At 42.4% G+C, this 27,672-nt stretch overlaps 1 protein-coding gene across 4 annotated transcripts in view; it reads left to right on the top strand.

The window, feature by feature from the left end:
- The first annotated feature begins 242 nt into the window (after nucleotides 1-242).
- The window catches only part of LOC127427127 (pleckstrin homology domain-containing family A member 1-like), a 90,652-nt gene continuing 63,222 nt past the window's right edge, over nucleotides 243-27,672 (top strand). Inside the window, exon 1 of one of the 4 annotated variants that reach the window (XM_051674526.1) lies at nucleotides 243-330. The gene's annotated coding sequence lies outside the window, so the exon portion shown is untranslated. Of the gene's footprint in view, nucleotides 331-19,143; nucleotides 19,165-20,254; nucleotides 20,397-27,672 lie in introns of those variants that run through there. The other 3 variants (XM_051674528.1, XM_051674529.1, XM_051674527.1) reach the window with 3 other exon arrangements.

Below are 27,672 nucleotides of genomic sequence, written 5' to 3'. Positions count from 1 at the left end.
AAGGCTTAGCTCATGAATATTAACGTTTCCTTTCCTTGACGTATTAACTGATTGGCTGAAACGCGATCCTTTGAATGTGGGCGTCGGTCGGCTGACGAATTATCGAATCCAAATGTGGCGAAGGCTCGACTAATTAATATTAACAAGGATACGTGACAGGACGCTCGAGGAAGGTTACCCAGGAACGTCAGCATAACCTAATAAATATTCATGAGTTTAACCTTGCCCATTGTAGGAGTTGTAATTCCGCTCTTCAGTCGTCAGTTTTAGTGGTCAGACCACGGGATTTGCACACTGCCGTACAGGAGTTTCTCAGCTGCTTAAAAGTGTGTAAGTACTCTGAACGTATGCTAATGAGATAAATATATGAATGTAAAGCTTAGAATGTGTGTTCGGATCTGTAGCTAGTTTTTCATTAGCTTACTTTATGCAAAACCTGATCCACTTTGTTTTTGTCCCATTTACAGAGCCAGGGCTACCCTATCTAGGCTACGTTTTCGCACATCACAGGCATGGTACCCAAAATGCTGATAGGAGACCCTCAAAAATATATATATCATGATATATACCATGGCACTGAATGATTACCATATTCATGGACATTTATGAAACTTTTTAAATTCAATTTATGTCGTCATGTATTGGAGCACACCATCACTGCTAGCATCCTTGTTCCTCTGCTTTCTTACACAACAGTTCAATTGAATCATCATCATGAATTACCATTGTACATTTCCAAAACAACAGTTTTGTCTTCTGTCTACATAGATGTTGATGGGGTTTGAGTTGGGAACTGTGTTTGTCTATACATGCATGTGTTGAGTATGTCCCACTGCACACTTTGTGTTTCACAAGCTCCATTGAACACGTTCAGATTGTTCCATGTTTTAGTTTTTACCATTGATGTGCATTCAGAGGTCAAGGTCTTATCATACTGTTATAACACTCTTATTCAGCAGGAAACACGTTGAATCAAATTTGAATGTATACCGTAATAAGTCGCTTTTAAATGGTTGATTGCTGTCGAGGAGGATGATTTCAAATTAATTTGGAATTCATCTGTGTTTACATTATAGAAGTATAAAATATAGGCTTGTAACATGGTCTATAATAATTTTAATTACTTTTCAGTATATGGAAGTTTATCATATGGACTGGAAGATACAGAATAAATGGCTGCTTCTCATTGTACTCATTGTACGTGATGCTCAGGGTAGTTTACTAGAATAAGATGCGTCAGACCTGTTAAGCAAGTATGTCAAGTGTATCAAATGTAAATCCAAGTTCCTCCAAACGAACTGGATGGGTTTAAAGGAATATTTCACCCAAAAATGTCAATGTGCATGTTACTTTCTGTCTTTCATGGAAAACAAAAGGGAGATGCTTAGCAGAATGTCCAAGCTGCTCTTTTTCATACTATGAAAGGGTAAGGGGACTCGGGGTTTCATCCAAAAATCTAAATAAAAGTAGTCCTTGTTGGCTCTACTCAGGTCTGCGACCCGACCCTGGCCCGACATGACCCGAGAAACTGACGGGTTTTAGGCCGGGTTCGGATCAGTTTTTCCAAGTATGACTTGGGGTCTTCAGGTTTGTAATTAATGAAAAAAATAAACAGGCCTATCTTACTTGTTTGGACAAGTTAGTGGCCGTTCACAACGAACGTGTTTTTGCGTACATGTGCTCGGTTTTTCCATTATTTTCCTATTTAAACACATGCTAGATGAACTTTGATCGTTGAACATTTTTTAGACACAACACCACGTCAAGTAAAAAATAAGTAAAATTCCCATCTGCTATGCTTTGCTGATGGGCCGACGTGCCGTATTAAAACTGTATGTTTACAGTTACTATACTGTTTCAAATGTTGCCTATGATGCTTACATACAATACAGCCTAATGTAACAATGCTTGCTAGGAAAATAAATTATAAAGAGAGTGAGTTATTTCAGGTTCAGGGTTTAAATCTGACAGTACCATTCAGGCCGGGTAGTGTCTCAGGGCTCCAGACTAACATTTGAGAGCTGTGGCACCAGTGCCACCAAGTTCTACACCAAGTTGGTGGCACCAGCACTTCATCAGATAGCACCAGTGTAGGGTGGAGGTCTGGGGCCATTTAATAATGCAATTACCATTAATATTGCATATTTTCCTCCACTGAAGTGCTCCTTCAATGGTAAGGCATTGATTTTGAGTCGGTATACAGTTGTAAATTTACTGGTATTAACAACAGCTAGGTATATAACATCTATAACAAATAAAAGTCTTCTTTCATCATCTATTTTGCATTTGCCCTTATGAAAATTTACCGTAGTTTTTTTTTTTATAGTTTAAAAAAAGTTACAACACAGTGGTAACCTCAGGCAAAACCAAGCACTGATGTTCACTAGCATGGTTAGATGTAGGCTAACATTATTTCTATAAAAGAGACTATGGCATTTTTGTGATGAAAAACAGTACTCTAAACACTTGTAAAAAATCTGAATACAAGATACAAACATTTAGAGTTGCAACAAAAATGAAATATGTTCCCTCACACCCTAATGTAGCCTATAATAAACTTTGAGATATAGTTGTAGTTTGATCATATTTATTCTAAATACACTACCTTTCAAAAGTTTGGGGTCACTTGCCTGAAATGTTTCTCATGATCTTAAAAATCTTTTGATCTGAAGGTGTATGCTTAAATGTTTGAAATTAGTTTTGTAGACAAAAATATAATTGTGCAACCATATTAATTTATTTCATTATAAAACTAAAATGTAATAAAAAAAATAATAGTACGTTTTGAAATTGATGACTTGGACTGAATAATAAAGAAAAGCAGCCAATAAGTGCCCAACATAGATGGGAACTCCTTCAATACTGTTTAAAAAGCATCCCAGGGTGATACCTCAAGAAGTTGGTTGAGAAAATGTCAAGAGTACATGTCTGCAAATTCTAGGCAAAGGGTGACTACTTTGAAGATGCTAAAATATAACACAGTTTTGATTTATTTTGGATTTTGTTTAGTCACAACATAATTCCCATAGTTCCATTTCTATTATTCCATAGTTTTGACGACTTTACTATTATTCTAAAATGTGAAAAAAATAAAAAAAATTAAATAAAAAATGGGTGAGTGACCCTAAACTTTTGAACAGTAGTGTATATTTGTCTAATATATTATTGTATGTACAGTTAGTGTTGCCATAGTAAATTCATGGTCATTTTTAAAGGGCGCTGATGTGTGAAAAGACTGTTAATATATATATGTGCATGTCAGTGTTTTCTCCTGTTAATTTGTCAATGCTGTTCAGAATGTTGGACCGTTTAATGTGATTTTAAACTAGTTTACTCACCGAGGGTTTTCATAGAGGATTTCATCAGAGAATTCTGTGTCGAATTCAAATGGTTTCTGCGACTCGCGTGTACTTCTCACTGCATCTCGCTACCAGTCCACTGGCGCGGAAGAAATCCACTCAATGCCCGAATCACAATGCCTGAGAGAGCAGCCGTTTTTTGGGCGTGTGTTTGTAATATGTAAAAGTGAGTTTGTATTGTCCATTATTGCTTTCAGTACACGAGCAAAAATATCATCTTAAATATGTGCGTTTACAGTTGGAAAGATGACAGCGGACAAGTACGTGACTGAGGACTAGTTAACAGCGTGTCCGGGGCTGACGAGCCCGGGTAAGTAGGTCACAGCCTGGAGAATTCCCCAGCCTGAGTTTGGCGATGGGAGTATGTGGCGAGTAGGGTGGGGCCGATCGGCGTCTGGGCAGAGCGAGGCCGGGAAGATAAGTAGTAAATGAGTTCCACCTGTGTGCCACACCGGTCTCACGTTCCAGTGAGGGGTGGAGGGAGTATATAAGGAGAGGAGACAGTGGCAGACAGGGAGAGAGACACACTGAGCTGTGTGTGTTCGGCGTGTCTGCGGGGAAGCAGAACGTGAAGTTGTTTTATGTTATTTTTAAGAAATAAATGTTTGTGTTTGTCAAGCCGGTTCCAGCTTCCACCTTTCCCATCCTTGAATCATTACATACTGTTAAAGATTTACGCTGCGTTTCATAGTTGAGAGCTAAAGACTGCTCCGCAAGTAAACGTACCTGCTCTGTGCTCACGCAACTCTGTCCATTAATCCAGGTCGCACATAACGCCATTTTGTTGCACTTTCGATGCATTTGCTGGTTGATATTGCTTTAAAGAAAATGGCAGCTTATAAGAGGAGAGCAAGAGAGAGTTGGCCAACACTGAAGTTGCACCACTGCGACCTATAATAAAATTTAATCGCACCGATGGGATAAACAGTCGCAAAATGCGACCATTTGGTCACAGTGTGGAGCCCTGTGTCAGGTCAGATAGGCTCGGGTATGGGTAGGGTTCGGGTTTCATTTTAAGGCCCAAGCAGACCTCTACTTTATAGATTTGTGCCATAAGTCATGTTAGCTTGGCGTGAGACGTAAGAAACCTACGTTTACATGAGATTTGAAGTCATCGTATTTTTCTCTGCCTTTGACATCAAAATGTAAACAGGCATTGTGCACTTGCACACATAGGATAAGCTGATACATGCAATGTGAAATCAGGGTAATGGGCAAAAATCTACATGTGCCAATCGGTTTTTGCTTAAGCCGTTTATGACCTTACTCTGATTTAAAAAAAAAAAACAGAACGTTTGTTTTAAGGCATTTACAGGACCATACACGTTGTCTGGTTATTAAGAATACTCGGTGTAAGATTGTGCATGTTAACATGCTCACTGACGTCAGACATAATGTGACACGCTGGATTTGCCATCAATGACTCGAAACACCATTGGTTTTTCGCATGTTGCGTTAATGGATCAAAATGTGAAAAGTTTGAATATATGTAGGCCTGTCGTGATTATTAAATAATTGTCTGATCGTGGTTATTTAATCTAACCGCCGTTATTTAAGATAACCTCGATTGTTGTGCACTTCAAATTCCAATCACATTTTTATGCCCAATGAAGGGAATTTTAAGCTAATGTATATAGGCTAAATGTAATGAACGGCATGTTCGTATGAGCCGCACCGCGGATGTCAACTAGGGGTGCATTTCCTGTACAATGACATAACTCACTGCTTAACCACCATAGTATGATGCATCGTTGAAGAAATTACTGTTTCCCGAAACTATCGTAACTATGTCGCACATCCATCGTTCGAACCACATTGGTTGAGCTGTTGTAAATTATGTTGTTCAGGATTAATAACTTCAGCAAATATCAAGTTACAATAGCTCATTTACATGTACACTAGAAGCCATTTAATGCGAGAAAATTGCAGAAGACATGAAAGCGGCATGCAATTTGTTATGCAACAGAAAAATTGCGCTGCAATAGTGGGGTTTTCCTCTCCATTGATGCGCTTTAGCACATGCGTACGCAAATAAACAAATAAACTCCACTTATGCGTTAACGTAAACACATAAAAGCTGTGTTCTCCAACAGAAACTGTGTGTTATAAAGTGCTTTCTCTTAACAGTCTTTAATCCCTTAAATGGCTGCACAGATTTTACGTGATGTTTCAGAACTGAAATGCGTATAAACATGGTCAAAGTTTTGACAGAATGAAAGATATTTATGAAATTATAATATAAAAGCCTCAGCAATGTGAAATTATGTCCACACAGAAAACTAACAAGAAACTATGCTTAGGTAAAGAGCTGTAGTTCCAACCCCACATCTGTGTGAAGCTGTTTGCGAATATTTGTTGTAACTACAGTTTCGGGAAACACAACTCATTGAACTATGTTGGTAACGATGGAACTTGTGACCATAGTTGGCTACGATGCTTTTGGGAAACACAACCCAGAGCAGCTCCTGTCTGGAGGAGCGCATGAAGTGCTTCTGAAGCACTCTGATCTGTGCGCCGTCAGCAGAGGCACGTGCCAAACTCCCGTGAGAATATAAACAAACAAAAATATTCTTTGATAGTGAACATAAAGTGCTCCGGCTTCACTTTAAACAGTCGTGTAATGGCAAATGTTCCTGGTCATTGTGGGTTTATACACACTGTGTTAGTGACACAGAGGAGGAGGAGCATGCTTTACGTATATCTGTGGAATGATAAAATGGTGAAACAAAATCTCAAATGTTTTACTTAATGCGAAAGAAGAGCTTGTGGGTTTAATCGTACAGCATTAAAATAACGTGTGAAAGTGAAGAAATTATGACAGCAATATTTGACTTTTGCATAATATAATAAAAATATAGAAAAATATATAGAAAAAATTACATTGTTTATATATATATATATATATATATATATATATAAACAATGTTTTTTTTAAGCCTTAAAAGGAAATCAAATAACCCTATTTTATTACTTGATTTATTTATTTGAAGTTAAATATGATAATTTATATGACAATTAATCATCATAATCGCAAATATTTGTTTGACAATTAATCATCAGCCAAATTTCAGAATCGTGACAGCCCTAAATATTTGTCTTAAAACACTCAAAAAATTAAGTCATTACACTTACAATTGAATTTGAGAGTTTTTGCACATGCTATTTATTTTAGATTTAAGATTAAATCAGTTTCATTCAGCCAGCATAATTTAGTTGGATTAGGTCAAATCAATGCACTATGGGGGAAGTAACCCAATTGAGCCCACGTATCATATAAGCCCACTTACAGTTTTATTTTGAAATATAAAAAAGACAGGAAGCAAGAGAAAAATTAGTTGTTGCAGAGGAAATGCACATATTTGTTGGTATCATTCAGCACACTGGGAAATGGAAATCCCTTGCCCAAAAAGTATTCATGTAGTCCAAACTCAAATGGATTAAGTAAACTTCAGTTTTACAAATTTGTTTGGATAGAATGTAGGGATGGGACGATATGTTTATCTCACGACTTCGATATAAGATACGAGGTTCACGATTCGATATAATTGATATAATAACACTTAAATGACAAAATATTACAAAAAAATATATATTTTCTGAAAAAAAAAATGGATCAAAATGCTCATTATGTTTTCTCATCAAAATAAAGTTATTTAAAACACAATATAAATGCTCAGTTTAAATAATAAGGATTTCTCCTATACTTTTCTCTATAAGAAAAGATCACAAATAAATAAGCTTTCAAAAATAGTGGGCTACATTCAGGCTGATCAGGTGCTGAACAAGCAACAGAACAGTACAACAAGAAAAGCATTTGAAACTGTATATTTATATTTTAATAATTTATTTGTCATTATTATTATAATCAAAATGTAACTTTGTAAAAATACAAAACTTTTACATTATATAAATTAATATTATGTCATGAAATTGTATATATTATAATGATGAGCCATCGCTGTTTGAAATAATGTGTACAGTTTACGAGTAATAACATTGAGTTATAGAAATGCTAAAAAGGTTACTGTCACTTTAAAAGTTCATTGAGCACCTCATAGTGTTTCAGCGAACATCAAAGAGAATCTCTCGGTTTCTTTAGCGCATCCATGCTGCATGAGACTGTAAAGAACAGAAAGAATATTAAGACACATTATTTAATGAAAGTGGAGTCATCTCATCTTTGATGGACACACGTTACACGGAGGAAACAATCCGCTTTAATCTCAAGCACTTTTCATAAAGATGATTTTCCAGGTATTCCTGTAATTACGTTTCTAAAAGCTAAATTCAAGTACTAAAAGGACCTTGTGTGAACCCTGTAAACAGTGTAGAAAAAAGCGCAGTAGGGATAAAATCATTCGATAGAGAGATTGATGTTTGACGAGTCATTCATTTATGATCACATGGACAGAAAACAATGTTGTAAATTTTGAAATATCAAGTTATGCCACAATATGTTTGTAATTTTTTTGGTTTGCGATATATCGTCCCATCCCTATTAGAATGCAATGAAATCCTGTTGTGAAATTTTTTTTTCTATAATTGTGTTGCTTTAGTTAATTTTAAAAGTAAACTGAACAACCTGCAAAAATCGTTTTGTTTTTTTGCGGGGGGTGGGGGGGGGGTGTCAGCATCATGATTTTATTTTTACACAGAGATAGTTAAGTTTATTAATTAAATCAGTTGACTTCAGCACCTCTTGTTGCATTATATGACAATGGTGCGAGTTCATAAAACAGAACAAAGTGGTGCTATAACTCCAAGAGTATTAAAGATATCTTAATATCCTTTGAGATTATGCTTCAGAACAAACTTTCCTTTTTGTATCTTCATTTCTAAAGGTCCTATATGGGTAAATCCCAGAGATATAGGGCTCTCAATGTTTCTACTATCACGGGCCTGCGTGTTTACTGGAGCGTATCTCTGCCTGTGCGCACGTTACAGCAACTTTGCGTTTGACAGATGCGGCAAGTTTTTCTCATAACAGAGAGCAAACTTTGAACTTAAATAAGGCTAACACGCTTCAAAATACAGAGATAAAGTGATAGTTCAACCATAAATTAATGTTCTGTCATCATTTCCCCATCCTCATGTTGTTCCAAACCTGTGTGACTTTCTGTATTTTGTGGAACACAAAAGATGTTACAGATAATGTTCAAGACTGACAGTTTCAGTCACCATTCCCTTTTAAACCTGGTATATGAAAGAATTATCAGAAAATTCAAATTTTTTAACAAACTGTCTTTAGTACCATTAGACAAACTATAAAAAGAAATCGTAAAAAAATTAAATAAAAAAAGGTTATGTTTTTATGTATCATATTTGATACATTAGGCTTTAAAGTCATTATCCTCCTGATGCCCAGCAATTAATTTTTTTGTAGGACATTTGTTATTGAAGTTTTTCTTAGCCCCTACATGCTATAGTGGTAAATCTTGGGGTATTATCAGAGGACTCCCTGGGCTTTTCAAAGGGGAAACAGAGCCGGCGTTCTCATCAGAGTAAGACGCCGCGCAAATCGACCCCCGCTACCCACTATTCTACTGGCAAATGTTCAGTCTCTGGATAACAAGCTCTGCGAGCTGAAAGCGCGGATCTCTTTCCAACGAGATTCAAGGGACTGCTGCATTATCTGCCTTACGAAAACTTGGATGTCTGCGGAGATTCCAGACTCAGCCATTGAACCTGCGGGGTTCTCCGTGCACCGAGCGGACAGAGCGAAAGACCTCTCAGGCAAAAGCAGAGGAGGTGGTGTATGTTTTATGATCAACAAATCCTGGTGTGATCAGAGGAACGTACATTCTATCAAGTCTTTCTGCTCTCCTGATCTGGAATTTCTTATGCTTCTGTGTCGACCATTCTGGCTACCGAGGGAATTCACAGCGGTCATTATCACTGCTGTGTACATCCCCCCACAAGCCGACACAGACCGGGCACTCAAGGAACTGTATGGGAGTATAAGTGAGCAGGAAACTGTGCAACCTGAGGCCGTGTTCATTGTGACCTGGGACTTTAATAAAGCCAGTTTAAAATCAGTCGCACCAAAATACCACCAGCACATTAGTTTCAACACACGAGGGGACCGGGTTTTGGACCATTGCTACTCTCCCTTCCGGGATGGCTACAGATCCCTCCCCCGCCCACCATTTGGCAAATCGGACCACTCTTCCATTCTGCTTCTGCCCGCTTACAGGCAGAAACTGAAACAGGAAGCACCCACCCTCAGAACGATCCAGTGCTGGTCGGACCAGTCAGATTCCATGCTACAAGACTGTTTTGATCACACGGACTGGGAGATGTTCCGGTCCGCCTCTGATGATGACATCGAGCTTTACGCTGATAGCGTAATGTGTTTCATCAGAAAGTGCGTGGAGGACGTGGTTCCGACCAGAACAATAAGGATCTATCCGAATCAGAAACCATGGATAAATAACGATGTTCGCGCGGCACTTAATGTGCGGACCTCCGCTTTTAATTCCGGGAACGCGGAGGAGCATAAACAAGCCATAAACAAGTTATCAGAACCGCAAAATGCCAGTACAGGAGCAAGATTGAAGGACAGTTTAACACCACCAACTCTAGAAGCATGTGGCAGAGAATTAATATCATCACGGACTTTAAAGGGAATAAAAACTCCGCCATGAACACAACTGCCTCTCTCCCGGATGAGCTAAATACTTTTTATGCTCGTTTCGAGGGAAATAACACCGCCCTCGCGGAAAGAGCTCTCGCGGCTGAAGCTACAGAGGTTAGTTTACTCTCCGTCTCTGTAGCGGATGTAACCCGATCCTTCCGACAGGTAAATATCCGCAAAGCCGCGGGCCTAGACGGCATTCCGGGCCGCGTCATCAGAGTGTGCGCGAACCAGCTGGCTGGTGTTTTTACAGACATTTTCAATCTTTCCCTCTCTCTGTCTGTAGTCCCCACATGCTTTAAAACATCCACCATTGTGCCTGTTCCAAAACAATCAAAAATAACTTGCTTAAATGACTGGCGTCCTGTTGCTCTGACCCCCTTCATCAGCAAATGCTATGAGAGTCTAATCAGAGATTTCATCTGCTCTGTGCTGCCTCTCTCTCTTGACCCGCTGCAGTTTGCTTACCATAACAACCGCTCCACTGATGATGCCATTGCATCTACAATACACACTGCTCTCTCCCACCTGGAAAAAAAGAACACTTATGTGAGAATGCTGTTTGTAGACTACAGCTCAGCATTCAACACCATAGTGCCCTCCAAGCAAGATGAGAAACTCCGGGCTCTGGGCTTAAACAGCTCGCTGTGCAGCTGGATCCTGGACTTCCTGTCAAGCAGATGCCAGGTGGTTAGAATAGGCAGCAACATCTCCTCATCACTGACCCTCAACACTGGAGCCCCGCAGGGCTGTGTTCTCAGCCCACTACTGTATTCCTTGTACACACATGACTGTGTGGCAACACATAGCTCCAGTGCCATCATTAAGTTTACTGATGACACGACGGTGGTAGGTCTGATCACTGACAATGATGAAACAGCCTACAGAGAGGAGGTGCACACACTGACACACTGGTGTCAGGAGCACAACCTCTCCCTCAACGTCAGTAAGACAAAGGAGCTTGTGGTGGACTTCAGAAGAAAAGACAGAGAACACAGTCCCATCACCATCAATGGAGCACCAGTGGAGAGAGTCAGCAGCTTCAAGTTCCTGGGTGTCCACATCACTGAGGAACTCACATGGTCCATCCACACTGAAGTCGTTGTGAAGAAGGCTCATCAGCGCCTCTTCTTCCTGAGACGGCTGAGGAAGTTTGGAATGAACCGCCACATCCTCACACGGTTCTACACCTGCACTGTAGAGAGCATCCTGACTGGCTGCATCTCCGCCTGGTACGGCAATAGCACCGCCCACAACTGCAAAGCACTGCAAAGGGTGGTGCGAACTGCCAGACACATCATCGGAGGTGAGCTTCCCTCCCTCCAGGAAATATATACAAGGCGGTGTGTGAAAAAAGCTCGGAGGATCATCAGAGACTCCAGCCACCCGAGCCATGGGCTGTTCTCACTGCTACCATCAGGTAGGTGGTATCGCAGCATCAGGACCCGCACCAGCCGACTCCATGATAGCTTCTTCCCCCAAGCAATCAGACTTCTGAACTCTTGATCTCCCACGATCAAAATACATCAGCACTGCACTTTATTACCCTTACTCTTATATCTCACACCGGACTGTCATAAATTATATTATTATTATATTATATTCTCTCTTAACAACTGACTATCAACCGACAGCTGAATGTCAATACAGTACAATACTGTACATTCTATATATACTATATATACTTTTTTATATATTTTTATTTTTTATTTTTATTGAATACTGTGTATCTATATAGTGCGTATTGTATACTGTACAGTGTATGTTATTATTTGTATATTGTTGAGTGTAATTATGTGTATATCAGATGTTTAAATTGTGTTGTGTTAATTTGATGTTATTGTAAATTGGTATATGTCTCATCACTGTCACGACTGCTATGTTGATCAGAACTGCACCCAAGAATTTCACACACCATTGCACTTGTGTATATGGCTGTGTGACAATAAAGTGATTTGATTTTGATTTGATTTGATTTGATATACCAAATGTTTGAAGGTTTGGCCATGACAACTTCCTCTCCTTGGTTTAAAAATATGGATTGAAATGTATCACAGTTCAATTTAGCACATCAAATACAATGTGAATCAAATATTATTTTTTCAATAAAGAATTTTTATCACATGTATTTTATGCACCAAACACTATATTGACATTTAAAAATGGGAAATTGCTGGGTCTCAGGATCTTATGGTAAGATGATCATCATAGCTTGTAATGCAAAATAATGAGATCTTTATAATGAAAGAGCAGGCTGCATAAATGAAAATACCCAGGAATATTAGTTCAAAAGTATATGTCAGAATTTTCAAAGCTCTGTTATTTTTTTATTTTTTATTTATAGTGGTCGTGAATGGAATGTAATGGTGATTGAGAGATATACCTCAAAAGCCTGTTGTATCATATTTGATACAAAGGGGTGGTAGTCAGCGTCTTTACTCGCTGAGCTACCCAGGCCCCGATCACGTGGCTTGTTGAGCACGTTACCGCGGAGATGTAGCACATGTGGAGGCTCACGTTATTCTCCACGGCATCCATGCACAACTCACCACGTGCCCCACTGAGAGCGAGAACCACATTATAGCGACCACGAGGAGGTTAACCCAACGTGACACTACCCACCCTAGCAACCAGGCCAATTGGTTGCTTAGGAAGCCTGACGGGAGTCACACAGCATGCCCTGGAAGCTAATACTCATTTTAAAATATCAGTAACAATATAATCATTACTGTCACTTTTACTTTATTAAAATAAGCTGTCATTTATCCCAATATAAGAATAATTTTTTGTAATAATTATTATTCTGTAATACAAGTTAAATGTGTAATATGTAATGGAATATTGCGTAGTAAACATCCATTATGTTACATATCATCTGTGTCCGATGAAAAACCCGTACCTCCACTTTTGGCAATATTGACTTTTTACCATAGATGGAATGTGCCGAATGACCTCTTCTTACTGTTTGAATTGTGCCTCGAAATGACCAGTAAAAAGATGTTTTACTGTTTATTTCCATTGGCCTTGATAAGTGTCCATCAAAACCACGTATGTCCTGCCCTTATGTTTTGAAGAGCGCCAACTAATTTTACCTGTAGTGAAGAGATTGCGTGCATCATGCTGGCTCTGTGATTTCCCTGACTACCAAAGCCGTTCATGCACGCATAATGTCAGCTGGCTTTAAAAAGTAGACTATACCAGCCATATACAGTTGCCAGATTTCCATCTTTACAAAACCACGAGCGAAAGCTAATTCTGACTAATTCTCTAATTTATGTGTTGGACACAGAAAAGGCGTCTCAAAACCGAACTGTCCACTCAACAACTGGACTAGAAACCATAGCCATAAAACTGATTTAGATCTAAAATAATAAGTGAAAGCTCAGATTATATCCAAAAATAAATTCTCTAGCAATCGATAACCTACCAACTGAGTTCTGGGAACTTGAACAGTTAGACTCGAGTCTGTAGGTGAACGTGCCATTGAAACCCATGATAAGGAAACTGTGTATGTCCATGTTCACTAACAAAAATCCATATAAGTCCAAATAAAACATGTTCACTGTAACAGAGGTGTAATGATAGAATTATATTTATGGTGCTAAAGGTGACTAATTATATTATTTTTGATTGTTATTTTTGATTTTGTAAGATTGTTTAGGAGAAAAAGAGTTTTTCAATGTTCTTGAAAAATGAATTTTTTGAATATTCATGCTTTTCATCAGACAGCGATGATATGAAAGTAACTAGTTACTCACTACTTGAGTATTCTTTTAATTGGATACTTTTTTACTCTTACTCAATTATTAACATTACTTTTAATTCTACTTGAGTAATTATTTTTTCATGTAATTGTACTTTTACTTGATTACAGTTTTTGGCTACTCTATCCACCTCTATTAATGATAAATTGAAATAATTGGCAAGAGTAAGCATTTCCAGGATTTCCACAAAAGAGTTGCAGGAACAGAACATGCAGGTTTCAGTTTATACCAATAGCTGTGAAGAATATGAACATCTTTTAGAGAATAAAGTCTCAAAAATGATGCATTCAAACACGGTCACTGAGATCTCTTGTGAAACTTCAGTGGAGACACGTGAGATTACCAGGGTCTCACTTCAGCAGAAGTCTCCATTTGATCTCATTGCTGTGTAGGAATACAAATGAGCTATTAAAGAACTTTTATCTGTTCTTCTTCTTTCGATGGGTTAGCCATTAGTTTATTTGTGCATTTAGAGAACTTCTTGGTTACTGATGTAACCTCTGTTCCCTGATGGAAGGAACGAGATGTTGTGTCGATGTAGTAACACTAGGGGTTCACTCTTGAGAGCCCCAATCACCTTTGCTTTATTCAGAAAAGACCAATGAAAATTGGTGAGTGGAATTTGCATGCCACTCTTCACCCCGGACATACGGGTATAAAAGGAGATGGCATGCACCACTCATTCAGAGTTGTGCTGATGAGCCAATATCAGCTGGACTGCGCGGGGGTGGAGTCTCCACTCTCCGCGGAGCGTTACCTGCCATGAGAGCGCGTCCGCTGCACAGTTGAGCATGCCTGGGTTGTGAGTGGCTCACAGAGACTTCAACATCTGCTGACTCCAAAAGAGGAGGCGGCGGTCGAGTTGCAACATGCGATGTGAGCGTACCCCACCTTGGCGGTTTATGTACGCCACAGTTGCTGTGTTGTCCGTCCAGATCAATACGTGCTTGCCCTGAATCAACAGCCGAAGCCTCCGCAGGGCCAGCGATACTGCCAGCAACTCTAGGCAGTTGATGTGCCATTTCAGGCGGGCCCTGTCCAGAGCCCCAATACTGCCTTCCCGTTGCACACAGTGCCCCAGCCCGAATTCGAGGCATCTGTCGTGACCACGACGCGCCTCGAGACCTGCTCTAAGGGAACCCCTGCCCGTAGAAACGCCAGGTCTGACCAAGGACTGAAAGTTTGATGGCATCAAGGCGTGATAGTCATGCGCAGGGTGCCGTGGCGCCATGCACACCTCGGGACTCGAGTCTGTAGCCAGTGCTGGAGTGGTCTCATCTGCATCAACCCAAGGGGGAGTACCGCCGCCAAGTATGCCATATGCCCCAGGAGTCTCTTAAAATTGTTTCACCAGGACCGCTACCTCCTGCGTGAAGGTTTTCAGGCAGGCCAGCACCGACTGTTCACACTCGTTCGTAAGGCGTGCCATCAGGGTGACCGAGTCCAACTCCATACTGAGAAAAGAGATGCTCTGCACCGGGGAGAGCTTGCTCTTTTCACAGTTGACCTGAAGCCCCAGTCGGTCGAGGTGCCAAAGCACAAGGTCCCTGTGTGCACACAGTAGATCTCGCGAGTGAGCTAGGATCAGCCAGTCGTCGAGATAATTGAGAATGCGAATGCCCTTCTCCCTCAGCAGGGCCAGGGCAGCCTCTGTGACTTTGGTAAAGACGCGAGGAGACAGGGACAGACCGAAAGGGAGGACCTTGTACTGGTATGCTCGTCCTTCGAAGGCAAACCAAAGACAGGGTCTGTGTCGTGGAAGGATCGATATCTGAAAGTACACGTCCTTCAGGTCGATGGCCGCGAACCAATCCTGATGTCATACAGACATCAGGATGCGCTTCTGCATCAACATTTTGAACGGAAGGCTGTGTAAGGTTCTGTTCAAGGCACGCAGATCCAGGATTGGGTGCAACCCCCCCCCCCCCTTGGGCACAATAAAATAAGGGCTGTAAAAGCCCTTGTGCGACTTGGCTAAGAGGACAGGTCCTATCACTCCCTTCGCCAGAAGGGTGGCGACCTCTGCCCGAAGGACCGAGGCATCCTCGACTCGCACAGTGGTGGAGAGGATGCCACTGAACCTGGGCGGCCGTCTGGCAAACTGGATCGCATAGCCGAGCCGGATTGTCCTGATGAGCCATCGCGATGGGCTGGAAAGCGCTAACCAGGCTTCCAGCCTTTGCGCTAATGGCACCAGGGGGACGATTGGATTTATCACACCCGGTATGGGTGGTTCGCGGCAGGGCAGAGCAGACGCCCCACCGGGAGGATCGTCCAGGGGAGGCGTGCAGCTTCGCGAGCCCACAACGTTGACCGGTGGCTGGGGCGGGCGAGCGGCCCCAAGAACCACCGTACTTACCTGTTTGCTGGCTTTCTTTCGATGGAAAACAAGGGAACGTGAGATACTCGCATCCTGCTCGCTAACTGGAAAGACTTTCAGTGCCTGGCTGTCGCTGGTGCGAGGGCCGGAGGGGCTGAGCATTGGAGAATAACCCAGGGAATGAGGAAACTGCTCTTTTAGTGACAATTTGGGTGCCGGAGCCCAGAAGGCATCCGGCGATGTTGGGATACCCACCTCGTGCTGACCCAGGGGTGGAAGTGGGGCCCGTGCGCACAACTGGGTCAGAGTGGTCAATGAGAGCTGCCTCATCCATGGGTCGCCCGTCTCAGAACCGCCTCAAAGCCCGTCCGGGATTCTTGGTGGCCGGCTGACGGGCAGGCGGTGCCGCCTTCCTGTGGGAGGATCTTCTTCTCAAAGACCAGCGAATGAGCTCTGATGGTGGGGGAGCCGGGGCCGACACCGCAGGAGGACGGCCCTGGCGAGAGGCAGATGGGCCGTGGGACTTCGGAGGCCTATAGGTGGCTGAGCCGCACCGCGGCAGGATGTGTTTGATGGCCTCCGTCTTCTTCTACACCGTCGAGAACTGGTGGGTGAAATCCTTGACAGTGTCGCCAAAGAACCCCCCCCTTGGGAGATGGGTGCATCGAGAAAGCGGGCTTTCTCGGCGTCACGCATCTCCGCAAGGTTTAGCCACAGGTGCCGCTTTTGGACCACCAAGGTGGACATCGTCTGGCTCAGGGCGCGTGCCGTGACTTTCGCTGACGAGCCGGCGAAGCGTGTACAGGCAGAGAAAGGTGCCTTCCAAGACTTCGTGAGCTTCTCGTGCACTTCCGGGAAGAAGGGCACTGGGGCGGGGTGTGGCCGTGAGTCGCGCTCTGAGCCCAGAAACCAATTATTTAGTCGCGAACACTCAGAGCAGGGCGGAGAGTTCCACTCCAGCCCAATGTTTATGGCCGCCCGGGTAAGCACGGCTGCCAAATCAGCGTCCGCCTCATCCTGAGCTCTACCGCCCGAGAGCGGGAGCTCAGAAGATTTGTCCGCTTCCAAAAGCAGAAGCCCACCCTCAGATGCTACAACCAATAACTCATCCTCGTCGTGAGCCCCGAACGAGATATGAAATCCGCCCTGAGGCGGACTACCTACCTCGCTCGTGAACTCTACCAGGCAGAACGAGCATGCTGAGGGGTGGGAGGTCCGTGAGGATTGAGCTGGCGGAAACGCTCCCATATCCACATCCAGATCGGCCATGGTGCTCGCCGATGCAGCCGCCTGAGTTTCAACGCAGGACGGACTGGGTCGGGAAGCAGCCACGGTGGCTCTCTGCTTCACATGCTCTCAATGCAAGAACACTCATGGGCATGTTCTTGCAGTGAGAGCATGACACCTCCATGAAAGCTGCCTCGGTGTGCTGGCGACCCAAGCACTCGAGACAGATCTCATGGCCATCCGGTGGGGAGAGATAACGGCTGCACCCAGTAGCACAAAGGCGAAAGGACATCTTTAAAAAGACGCCAATCGTTTGTGCGAGCTCTTTTAGAGAAAATATATTCTTTTGGAATATACTCTTTTAACACCTGTGGACTCAGCCACCGAAGCCCCCAGGGGAAGCACAACACTCGACCGTGCAAGGGTGACCACTGATATGCGGCGTAAATTCCAGCAGCTGAAGGTAAGGTGACGGGACGAACACACACATGCGCTCGGCTCTGAAGAACAAGTCTGAATGAGTGGTGCATGCCATCTCCTTTTATACCCTTATGTCCGGGGCGGAGAGTGGCATTTCCACTTGCCAATTTTCATTGGCCTTTTCTGAATAAAGCAAAGGTGATTGGGGCTCTCAAGAGCGAACCCTTAGTGTCACTACTTTGACACAACGTCGAGTGAGTGACAGACAGGGAACTTGCAACTTCCTAGTGACAGTGAAGACGAGGGAAGTGTCACCTTACCTCACACAACCTTGTAATCATAACACTGTCTGTCTCTGGTCCCTGTGGGACGTGTGTTCAGGCAGTCATGTGATTGCTGAGAGCAGTGTTTGGTCACGGATCTGTAGAGAGCAAAACGTACGGCATGATGTGATCGTTGGTCTCATTGCTGCAACACATGTTAAAGCTGATTATGATTATATAAAGCTGTTTTTTTAGGTGTGGACATATAGGGGTGTGATAAATATATAATTTACAGTAGAGGCTTATTTTGAGGGTCATCAGAGCTCTTGATGAGGACAGATATTTACATTTGTGTTTGTTGCTATGAGAGAGAGAGAGAGAGAGAGAGAGAGAGAGAGAGACAGGGCGGGGTCCCCTTTAATGTAGATTTAGCAACTAGAGTTTTACTTTCTCTGAAGAAAGTGGTGCTTGCCTATACAGATGTTGCCGCCATAATGCCAGGGTGTTTCAGTGTGGTAGCTCAGGCATTCTGAGTGGCTTTAAGCACTAGTGGTCAACCGATTGGGTTTTTTAATGGCCGATGCCGATATCCAGACAGTGGGGTGGCCGACAGGCCGATACAATGCTGATATATCACACAATTTAATATAGTAAATAACATAAACATAAAATTGCTAAAAAAAATAATAAACTCTTATTTATCACTATATTTACTCAATTTCACACAAAACAAAAAAATATACTTGTATTTTAAATGGTAGATAGCAGTTTCTTCAGATTACTGTTTAGTCATCAAATTTTAGTAATTTATTTGCACATGAAGAAATTATTAGTATATTAGGAAGAAGGAAATAATAATACACACAGTAGTCCAGCAACCATGGATGGCATGTCCACATTAGTAATCGCATTTAATGTATAATTGTACATAGAGTGCACAGTGAATAAGACATTTACTTATAGCACACGTGAAGCACTTTTACTTTGAAGTTGCAGCAATCTCCTGACAGTTTAAATGGCCTGGATCGCCTGCTTGGATTGTCATGGACTGACCGTCATGATTTGTGAAGTTTTGATCCTGATCCAGAAGTTTTTTATTCTGGCTGATGGAATACACGCTTCAGAGGAAGATATTTTATGAGTGCTCGACGGGAAGAAAACGCTGGATTTTCGTGAGGTTCGTGAATTACATCTGTTTAGATGAGATATCTGCATATTTGCAAACGGTATATAATAGTTTTATTGATATTTTCCTTTTATCATTAGAAAAGTTAAAGGTGACAGGGAACTGTAAAGGAGGGACTGTTAGAATACGTGCTTTAGAGGTAAATAAATGAGCGCTCCACAGGATGCTGGATCTGCTGAAGTTTTGTGAGGTTTGTGTATTATATCTGTTTAAACGAGATATGCGCATATTTGCAGACGGTATATGATATTAGTTTTATTGATATTTGCCTTTGTATCATTAGACAAGACAGTTAAAATTTACAGGGAACTGTTGAGGAGAGACTGTTAGAATACGTGCTTCAGGGGACTTCCGGTATGGCATCAGGACGAATGGCAGTGTAGAGCGAGAGCTCCCAGACAGGTCTATTATACTCCCCTAATTTAACTTAATTTTACACATTGAAATTAATTTGCAAATATGGAGGAGGCGAAGCAATGAAAGGCTAGAGGCAAATTACCCCAGAGACCCGAGAAAAATGAAAAACAAGCAGCGGTAAAAGACTACGACAACAACGCTGGTGAGCACGAGTTCACGGACATCCTGCAAACTAGCATCGGTGCTATACATGCTGAGATAAAGGCTATACGATCAGATGTGAAGACGGAACTAAACAACTTTCATGAAATCCTCTCCAGAGATATGAAAAATGACTTGGTAAACTTTAGAACAGACATCAACCTTAAACTGAATGAAATTGCCACAGATTTGAAAGACACGGTGGGTGGAGTAGAGGAAGCTGAACAGCGGGTGGCGGACTTGGAAGAATGGAGTACCGAAGCTAAAGAAGTGCTATGTCAAGCCCTTGACATCCAACAAAAAATTCAAACAAAACTGACAGATCTTAAAGCATGGTCACGACGAAACAATGTACACTTATATGGAATCCCGGAGGAGGCCGAAGGAGACAATATACAGGAGTTTATTGAAAGTTTCTTCAAGACGGAATTGTCCCACCCTGGTACTGAACTAGGGATACATCGCTGCCATAGGGTGTTCGGCCCCAAGCCGCCAAATGCTAATCCTAGTTGTGATCGGCACCCATGGAGAGGCTGAGTAAAATCTCCTGGGAGACGGTGAGCGCAAAAATGCACCGCAGCCGAGACGCACACCAAGAGAGAGCATGGAAAAGACTCCAGGGTTTCCGCCGGGACACCGGAGAGACTGTTTGACTTCTCCTCAGGGTAAAATACATTTAATGATTACTGTCACATCCACGATTAACACTACCAGAAAGACAGACTAATACAATATGGATAATATTTATACACGGTTTATGAAAGAATATCTGTATATCTACTCTTTGTCCAGCAACTTGGTTTCACAACAAATAGTTTTACTATGGGTCGATTTGTTGAGCTATAGCCATAATAGATCCAAAAAAAAATGAAAGACCTCTATGTCTGGGAGTTTTAGGAAGAAGTATCGTACTAAGTGTGCACTGATTTATAATATCAGTTTGCACTGGGGAGGCCTTTTGTTAATAGAAAATTTTACTTTCCAAACAGAAGTTACTTTAAAAGAAACCTAGATTATGGAAGTTGTTGTTTCATTTGATTGTACATTTCTTATTTTCATGTTCTGTGTTAATTATGTTATAATGTTAAGGTCACTTGAGGTTTACAATGTGAAAGTGTATCTGGTGATAAATGCTTCAACAAGAATATAGAATAATTACACTTAATGTTAACGGGTTACAGAATCCTATCAAACGAGGTAAGCTCATAGCCAAGATGAAAAGAGAGAACCAACAGATAATTTTCTGGCAGAAAACTCACCTGGTACAAACTGAGCATGAAAAACTGAAACGGTCAGGATTTAGAAACACATTTTACTCATCTTATACTAAAGGACATGCTAGAGGAGTTGCAGTATTGATATCAAATAAGGTGACTTTCCAGGTCTCCAGCCAGATTGCTGATAAAGGACGTTATATTCTGGTGAAAGGGATCCTTGATTCTAGGGAAGTAACATTATTTAATGTTTACAAGCCACCAGGATAAATTACTAATTAAGAATATAATTAGATATAAGATATAATAGCTTCAGAAGTTTCGGGCATTCTTATTTGCGGAGGGGACTGGAATGTACAGCTTCATCCCACCCTACACTCTATGTATCCAACAAAAAGGATGAATTCTGAGATGCTGTATGTAAGAAAAATGTTTAACCTCTTAAAGCCTGAGCCCAAAATTCAGAAAATTCCATTCTGTGCCAAAATATGATATTCATATCCATATTCATATTACATTCATATTCATATAACATCACACACCTGAACTGTATATACCATATTGAAGAGAAGAACTAGGGCTTTCAAATTATATAAATATATGTATGATTATTTAAGGCTAATCATCTTTTTTCAATAAGATTTCACACAGCAATTTTTACAAAAATCTTCTCCGGCCACCATACTTCATCAGACAACTGCATTTTCAACCGTTTTAATTACAAGCTAGAGGGAAACTTAGAGTGTATGAAATATACATAATTTTGTGGGCAGTGTAGAATAGCAGACAGCTTAGAAATATAATCTATTGTTTAAAAGTTATGACCATTCTAGTGATTAGTGGGAAAACGGAATAAAACAAACATTTAGAATGTTACATTTCACATGACCACTCCTCAAATACTCCTTTTGAGCACCTGTAATAATAAATTGAGATTGCATCTGAAATTGAATGGCACAAACACTGAAATATACATTTTATGTGTTCAATAAAACACACACTTTATTTAATTTGAACATTAGAATTACACATGAATTAAACAGCAAAACACACAAAATTAAACTTTTGAACTCTCTACAGTAAATACATTTTTAATAAAGAGTGCAGGAACAGAATATATATAAATTCATAAATACTCAACAACTGCAATACCTGTGGAGAGAAGAGAGGGAGAAAAGAGGGGAGGGGGAGTACAACAATATCAGTAAACACAGCCCAACCTAGGCCTCTTCGCAAAACTGGTCACACTCAGCTGAGTGCCAAGACTGAAAACAGATCCTATCTCGAACCAAGCAAAGTCTTTTGCCATTACGTTCTGGAACGCAACAAGCTATTTTAGTTTTATTTTCAGTCCTACTTTTCCGATAGCATAGCCAACATCTCTTAGAGGACTCTTCAAATTTAGGGACATGGGCTGTGTGGAGTGATGACGAAGGAGGGACTACAGGCTTTAGTGTATGGAAAGAGAAACTTGCGTGAATATCGATACCTCCCAGCTGACGAGCCAGGTTTTCTCTGAAATTTATCTGGGTTAAGTTCACCGGTCTACGCTCATCCCTTGGTGCCTCATGAATGTGTTGCCATTCCTTAAACAATATGAAACTATTGATGATGGCAGTGTCTATGAAGTGTAAAAAAAGAGTCTTCCACCACTTCTAAGTTTTTTGTAGGACGTCGTAAGATTTTATCTGATTTGGCTGGAGGGCTACTTATTTTGTCCAGTCGCCATAATTTTTTACAAACCTAGTAATTTCGGTTGGGCCATTCGCATTGTGGAAATTGGAGAGGCATGTAACTGCATGCATGTCCTTCCACTGAATTACAAGTATATTCCCCTCAATCCTACACCACCTCATATCCCCACGAGCTGTCTTGTGTTCCCATCTTTTGATGTCTTTAAATTCTGCAGGAAACAGTTTACGATTCACCCTGCATGCCCCACAGGCATTAGTTTCCATTTCTAACAAATTAACCATAAGAGCTGGGGATGTGTAAAAGCTGTCAAACCAAACATTGTGGCCCTGGTCTTTGAATGGCTGCAGTAACGATTCAACTACTTTGGTGGCCAAGTCAGTGACACACCCATCATGACTACTTGTGTAAACATTAAAGTCGAGAGTATGCTCCGAGTCTGATGTTGCAATTACCCATCATTTAAAACCCCACCGAGTAGGCTTGCCCTTCATATATTGTTTAAATCCTGACAGAGCTTTAGACTTGACCATACGTTCATCTATTGCAAGATTTTGGTTAGGCTGAAAGAGCTGCTGGCATTTTTATTTGAGGTGGTCCATAAGATAACGCAACTTCCTAAGGTGATCCTGATAATCCTCTGTGGTAGGGTCTACAACATGTAGAGCTGCTAAAAGAGCCTTGTAGCGGTCACGCGACATAAATCCCCTCGCCCACGAGCCCAGAAGTGACTTGGTTCCCCAATGACGATGGGAATCCGGGAGAACCGAAAACCCCATGTAAATGAGCAACCCAAGAATTTTGTAAAATTCATCGGGGGTCACCTCCATCCAAGCTCCTTGGTAGCTGGAATATGATGGACAGTTTAGGATGAGCTCCCACCCCTGATGGTTTGTAAAGCTGCATATCTCAGCAACAACAGCCTGAGTAAAAAACAGCATGAAAAAGACAATTTCTCGCAACATCATATTGGAGGTTGACCACACAGCCTGACGCATGCTACCTAAGTCAATACCGAATGGATGGCTAGGCTTAAATGGGAGAGGTTTTGGTGCCTGTGAATCAATGTCAGAGTACGAGGGATAAAAAACAGAGTCAGGGAAGCATTTACGCTTTCTAGCTGACTTGGGACCTGTGCGAGAATGGCTAGCCATACCCAAAATAATAAGAGTAACAGTGTTAGTGTTACTGTGAGTATCAGTCATATGAGAAATAGAAACAAAAAATACATACACATTCTGACATACCCAGTTGATGGTCTTGGCTGGGGATCAGGTTCCATCTCATCCTCCATCTCCTCATGATCCGGGTCTTCCTGCAGTAGTTCCTGGTCCAGCAGATCTTCCTCCTGTGTGCTCATGCCCTCATGAGCCATGTCCTCCTCTGCTATGAACCTAAGCTCATCAGCAGTCAGCTGCCTCCTCCTCTTGAGGGTGCTGAGCAGGGAGCCATAGTCTCTATCCATCTCTACAACAGAAAAAAAAGTACAACAATACTTGTTGTGTGAAAAAAGTGTGTTCTTCACAAATCCATACACTGAATAGTCACCAAAGGCTTGCAGACTAACCATATGTCCAACTGTAGACAGCCCTCTCATCCTTGTGAACAGGAAGCTACACACAACCTAAAATCATGTCTGTGTGATGGATGGGTAAGGCTATCTGCTAAATTATAGAAAGATATCTACCAATTTAGATATCAACAAGCTAGATAACTTATCTAACTAGCAGGCCAGTTTCCAGGCAGGTCTGAACAGCGTCTGCTCTCTGCCTCACATTATTTCAGGCAGATTTTTCACAAGCGAAAAAATTGGCAAAAAAAAGTTATTGATATTTTGTTAAAAATGTACATAGTATTGCTAGCTAATGTTTATTTAGCAAGTTTCACAGAAACTGCCCAAAAACTGCTCGCCGATGACAGTCATGTAAATTTGTCCCTGCTCTGTGGCTGCCTCCCAGGCCTCCCGACCCCGTCCCCGCTCTATGGCTGTCTCCCAAGCCCCCTGACCCAGTCCCTGCCCAATGGTCACCTCCCTGGTCTCCCGACCCCATCCCTGCTCTGTGGCCAACTCCCTGTCAAAAGGCCCGGTCCGAATTTCAGACATGAACTGTCAACCGACAGTGCCTGTATATCACCAACCCATTTGACTGAGGCCAGAGCCAACAGCAGTGCAGTCTTCAGAGAGAGCACACACAACTCAATGGATTCCAATGGTTTAAACGGGGGGCTCGTGAGCACCCTCTGCACCAACTTTAGGTCCCATGTTGGAACCGTAGCAGGGCGATGGGGGTTCAAGCGCCTCGCTCCCCAAAGGATCTTTATGATCAGATCATGTCTGCCTACAGTGGAGCCTGTCTTTGGTGTGTGAAATGCCGAGATGGTCACTACATAAACCTCAAGCATTGATGGAGTAAGACCTGCATCCAACCACTCTTGAAAGAATGTAAGGATCTCTGTTATGAAGCAATTCACTGGGTCTTGCTGCATGAAGAGCACCAATCCACAAACACACACCATTTTAGTGCATAGAGGCATCTTGTAGACGGCGCTCTAGCCTGCAAAATGTTGTTCATTACTGACTGAGCCAATTCAGGCTCATTCGCTGTGCTCCATTTAGGGGCCATAGGTGTAGGTTTCACAGCTCCGGCTGGGGATGCCAAATCGCGCCCTGCACTTGAGAGCAGATCCCTCCTCAGCTGTATTTCCCATGGGGGGCCATCTAATATCGCCAACATTTCTGGAAACCATGGCTGGTTGGGCCATTTTGGCGTAACCAACAGAACCATTTCCTTGTGCTCTCGGACTTTGCTGATGACAAAGTGAAGAAGACGTACCGGGGGAAATGCATATTTGCATTTTGGTGGCCACTTGTTGGCCAAGGCATCCACCCCCAGTGGGGCTTGGGACATGGAGTACCAAAGAAGGCAATGGGCTGTCTCCGTAGAGAATAGGTCGACTTCTGCTTTGCCGAACATTTCCCAAATTCTCAGAACCCTCTGAGGATGAAGTCTTCATCCCCCCGCCATTGGTCCCCGCCGCGACAGCATGTCTGCTCTGCAGTTCAGACGGCCCGGAACATATGTCACACGCAAGGAGAGGAGATGGCATGCACTCCACACGAGGCAGCTTTGCGCCAGGCTCATCATTGTTAGCAATCAAGTGCCGCCCTAGCGATTTATGTATGCTACCACTGACATATTGTCTGACCGAATCAGAACGTGATGGTTCACTATGTCAGAATGGAAAGCCTTCACAGCTAAGAAGATGGCTAGCATTTCCAAGCAGTTGATGTGCCATGCCCGTTTCGCACCCGACTAAGTTCCGAAAGCCAGGCGTCTATCGCACAGCGCACCCCAACCATGTTGGATGCATCCGTGGTCACCACTTTCCATCTGAAAACCTGACTCAGCATAACACCATTGTTGCTGCCACCATAAAACTCAGCATTTTCTGAAAAGTCTTCAGTGGAAATACTTTCCCCAGTTTGAACTGAGACAGACACTGATGAATGGTCCGAAGGCGCCCGTCGTGAGGTGTGCACGCATGCTCATGGTGTCAATTCGAACCCCCAAAAAGGAGATTTGTTGGCTGGAAGAAAGAGTGCTTTTCGCCCAGCTGACATTAAGACTTAGGTTGTTCAAATGATGAAGTATCAAGTCCCTGTGCTCACATAGCAGATCCTCTGATCAGGCCAGTAATAGCCAATCATCAAAGTAATTCAGAATGCACAAGGCATTCATCTTCAAAGGGGCCGACACATTTTGTGAATGTGTGCGGGGCCAGAAAAAATCAGAAGGGGAGGACTTTAATTTATATGTTGTTCCCTCGAACACAAATCTCAAGAACAGCCTGTGATGCGGTACAATTTGGATACGAAAGTACGCGTCCTTTAGATCTATTGACACAAACCAATCCTGTGGGTGGATGTGCGATAAGATCTGTTTCGGAGTTAACATTTTGAATGGGCAAGTGAGCGGTTCAAGTGTCTCAGATCTAAAATCGGCCGAAGCCTGCCGTCTTTCTTCGGAAAGAAAAGGTAGCAGCTATAAAACTCTTTGCGGGCATGGCAGCTCGGAACAATTTCTGTCACATCTTTTGTGTGGAGATTGCGAATTTCTGCACGTAATACAGGCACGTCCCGTGACGGAACCGTCGAGGGCAGAATACTGTTGAAGTGAGGGGGTCTGCTTGCGAATTGGATTGAATACCTGTGTTCGATCAGTTTTAGCACCCAATCTCATGTCATGCCACGCGTTCACGTAATGGGATAGTGGCCGCTTTATATTTGACACTAATTGTGTCACCATTGGGAAGTGGTTGTGCACAGTGTGTAAATGGGGAAGCAAGGCAAATTCTCAAGGATGGCCTGAGCCAAAGTTAATAAGTACATTAAGGTATGGTTTATGAGCGTACAAACATAAGAGAGAATTGTTTGTATGTGATCATTTTGAACAGAACCCAAAGAGGGCTCAATTCAAATGTCACAGATGCAGATAGGCCGGAGGCCACCATCTTTCTGCGTTTTGATGAGGGCTCAATTCAAATGTCACAGATGCAGATAGGCCGGAGGCCACCATCTTTCTGCGTTTTGATGAGAAAATAACAGCTGTGACATTCTCTCTGTGCACAGTACGGGGAACGACTCCTATTGCATCTCTCAAAAGGAGATTTACTACCTCGGAGCGCAGAATGGGCATGTCCTACGCTGTAATGTGGAGGATAGAACGTTGTTGAAGCGAGGCAGCCACGTCGCGAACCGGAATGTATAACCGCACACTACTGTTTTTTTAACACACTGAGAAATGCTTGGTAACATGTGCCATGCGACCATGTAATGTGCAGGTGGGCGCCGAGTTTCGCACGTGTGTTGGGGAGCTGCCGTTTATAAGACGGGAGCATTTTGTGTGGGGTGTGGGTTGATTTTTCTCTGAGATACCTGTAAGCAGGTCACGTGATTGTGAAACACGCGAGTGGGCATGGATAACGGGCACAGCTAGATACCGCTTATCAGATGGGAGCCTCTCACTCAGAGCAT

This window comes from Myxocyprinus asiaticus, chromosome 36 (assembly GCF_019703515.2).
Source record: "Myxocyprinus asiaticus isolate MX2 ecotype Aquarium Trade chromosome 36, UBuf_Myxa_2, whole genome shotgun sequence".
Classification (NCBI taxonomy): domain Eukaryota; kingdom Metazoa; phylum Chordata; class Actinopteri; order Cypriniformes; family Catostomidae; genus Myxocyprinus; species Myxocyprinus asiaticus.
Note: the sequence above shows the minus strand (reverse complement) of the source record. Positions and strands in the feature narration are given on the sequence as shown.